The following is a 3,585-nucleotide window of genomic DNA, read 5'->3' on the forward strand; positions in this document are numbered from 1 at the left end:
ACATTCTATTTGGAATAACTTTGGCGCCCGTTGACGAATCCTCGCGAAATTTCCAAAATAGGTGAGGCGTTCCGCTCCGCTCCTACCCTGAAAGTCTCGGGGGGATTCGTCAAGCGGGGGCTGAGAAAAAAGGGGGGTCCCAAAACGCGTTTTCCCCATGCAATTTTCCATAGGGACCTTTAGTCCACGGTACAGCCCGAACGGCTGAACAGAATTACTTGAAATTTGGCAGAGAGGTAGTCCTCAGCTCAGGGATGTGCCTTTTGCATATATGGAGTCAATCTGTTCAGTAGTTCCTGAGAAAATCAAAAGTAAAATCATATATATATGTGGGTGGAGCCTAACCACACATCTCATCCTGAGATCTGATTGGCTGTCAGCACTTCATCCAAGAAGTGTTGGCAGCCATCTTGGGACCAATATACATGATAGCACCTCATTAAAAAGCATTGCAGTTAATAGAAGGTTTTAAGACTTTAGTTACATTATAAATCATTTGTTGATGGTACCATACTCATTTTAGGAATTGTGGTATGTTCTAAGGTGATTTTACCATATGAAAAAGCCTTCTGCTGGGATATCATGATTGAGAGAAAAATATTTTCTCATGCTTTTCCCACAGAGGTTTGGAAGGGGATCTATAAGCTAAACTGAGAGCTTATTTTCTGTAAATTCACATTATCTTTCTCAGTCATGTGAGAATGAAGTCTGACATTCTCAGTAAAACATGTACATCCAACAAGGGCAGAGACTGTCAGTTGATTCCTTTGTATTCTACTGCAGCTTCCCAGAGTGTTCCAAAGAACAACTAGAGCGCTAACAGTCCTACTTATGATAAACGTATGGCACACCTGAAGCCATCTTGCTTGGATTAAAGTGGTAACTCTTAAAACATTTAATTTAAAAAGGAACAAAATGAGGGGGTTCATGTTTCCATAAAAAGTATGATTAGTGCTGCAGAAAGAAAAATTAGGGCACATTTTGAGTGACTTCTCAAATCCTCTTCTATTTCATTAAAAAATTCTGACATGCAGACTGAAACATGCACTTTCAATACCAGCAGCAGTTTTCCCTGGTGAGCAGTAGCTTTACTACAGTGATCTAATGAGCAAAAAGAGTGCTAACATTCTGAATTTATGGCAAATGTGTGACACATCTGAATGCCTTCTTGATGGAATCAAAGTAAAAAACTGAAAGTATTTCCTACTGAGGGGACTGCAGTAAATGAGGAAATTAGGAAACTTCATAACAAATAAGTCTCCCAAGATGGCCACCAGAGACAAAAGAGCCCAAATGTAGCCCAAATATCACCCAGATGTAGCCCAAGTATAGCCCAATGACAGAATGTCCCAGCGTGTTCTTAAAAACAACTAGAGCGTTTACTGTCTTCATTATGACAAAAGTATGGCACACCTGAAGCCATCTTGATTAGAATAAACTGGTAACACTTAAAACATTTAATTTAAAAAGGAACACAATGAGGGGGTTCATTTTGCCATAGAAATTATGATTAATGCTGAAGAAAGAAAATGAGGGCACATTTTGAGTGACTTCTCAAATCCTCTTCTATTTCATAAAAAAATTCTGACATGCAGACTGAAACATGCACTTTTAATACCAGGAGCAGACTTCCATGGTGAACAGTAGTTTTACTACAGTGATCTAATGAGCAACTAGAGTGCTAACATTCAGAATTCATGGCAAATGTGTGACATTTCTGAATACCTTCATGATGGAATCAAAGTAAAAAACTGAAAGCATTTCTTACTGAGGAGACTGCAGTACATGAGGAAATTAGGAAACTTCATAACAAATAAATCTCCCAAGATGGCCACCGGAGACAAAAGAGCCCAAATGTAGCCCAAAATCAGCCAGATGTAGCCCAAATATAGCCCAATGACAGAAGTGTGCAAAACACTTATTATTTTGTGTTTTTGCAGTGTTATATAGTGCAGACTTGTCAGGTATTGGAGTGCTTTACATGAGCATTGGTTACATCACACAAGAACAAATTCATTTTGGTTGTAGACATGGGGAGACTAAGTGATTTGACCAGAATCACAGAATGTCGAGCTGAAGCAGAAACTCCAACCTGGTTCCCCAGTTGCAAAGTCTGCAGTTCTGGAAGTAACACCACATCCTCTCCCCTAAGTGCAACATTTAATCAAGTGGTCAACTGGATAAAAAAACATAAAGATAACAAATAATTTAAAAGTGCTTTGTTGCTATTTGAAAACTCAGAAAATATGTCCTTATTTTTGTCTTTTAGAGCACTAACCATAATTTTGATGCCAATAAGACCCTCTCATATATGTATTTTCTAAAGGAAATGCTCTAGGTATTACAGTTTTGATTACATCAAGATGACGTCAGGCGTTCCACACTTTTGTAATAAATATAGAATGTTAGCAATCTAGTTGTTCATTAGGATACTGTTGAGAGGCAGAGGCCAGGGGCACGGACTCTGAAAATTGAAGGCAGGTAGGAGGGTGCAAAGGCAACAATTTAACCACACTGAGCAGGCAGGAAGGGCCGTGGCAGCACAACATACTATGGAGGGCAGTGGAAAGGGGGCAGGGGCAACAAACCAACAATACAGGACTTGCAAGAGAGGCTGTGGCAATGTAATAGACCATTGTGGCCAGAAGGAAGAGGCAATGGTAGTACAACCATACATGCCAACAGACCCGATTCAGCCAGGAAACGTCCAATGTTTTTAAGCTCAAATGGGCTTTATTTGATCTGTCTCCTGTCTACAATCTCCTCTTTTTCAATGTAACTCAAAGGGGAAAATCAATGCCCAGTTTTTTTTCAAAATCTCCCTCTTACCAAGTTCAAAATGTTCGCAAGTATGGTACATTGGATCATGGAAGGAAATGGGTAGGGACATGGACTTGGATAACAGAGGACAGGAGGGACATGGAGAGGTGCACCAAACTGACCCTGCAGGGCAGGCATCAGGGTTTGCAGCACCACAATACACCACACAGGGCATGCGGGATGGGAGTGCAGCAGAACAATCCATAGAAAGCAAGAGGGAGGGGTCAGGACCATGCACATGGACAACAGAGAACAGAGGGGCAAGAGGCGATGGTAGCTAGCTGACCATAATGGACAGACAGGAGAGAAAGCTGCAGCATAACAGACCATAAAGGGCAGGAGGGACGGATCAGGGGCATTACAATGGAACAGACAAGCCAGGAGGGAGGGAGTAGAGGTCTGCACATGTAAACAGAGGGCTGGGGGCAAGGGGGCAGGGCAGGAGCAGCAAGATAGCCATGGAGGTCAGGCAGGATGGGCACTAGAAGCAAGACACACCATGAAGAGCAACAGTGAGACTGTGATGGCATACACACAGACCATGGAGGGAAGGTGGGAGGGGGTCAGGGGCAGCTAACTGACCACACAGGGAAGGTGGGAGGGGCCATGGCAGCACTGAAGACCATGCATGGCAAGTGGGAGGGTAAGTGGCAGCACAATGGCTATGATGGGCAAGAAGGAGGGTGCAGGGGCATGCACAAAGGACAATGGAGGATAGAAGGGAGGGTCAGGACCTGTGCACAGACAAGAAAGTTCAGGGGAAGG

This window comes from Triturus cristatus, chromosome 2_1 (genome assembly GCF_964204655.1).
Source record: "Triturus cristatus chromosome 2_1, aTriCri1.1, whole genome shotgun sequence".
In the NCBI taxonomy this organism is placed as follows: Eukaryota; Metazoa; Chordata; class Amphibia; order Caudata; family Salamandridae; genus Triturus; species Triturus cristatus.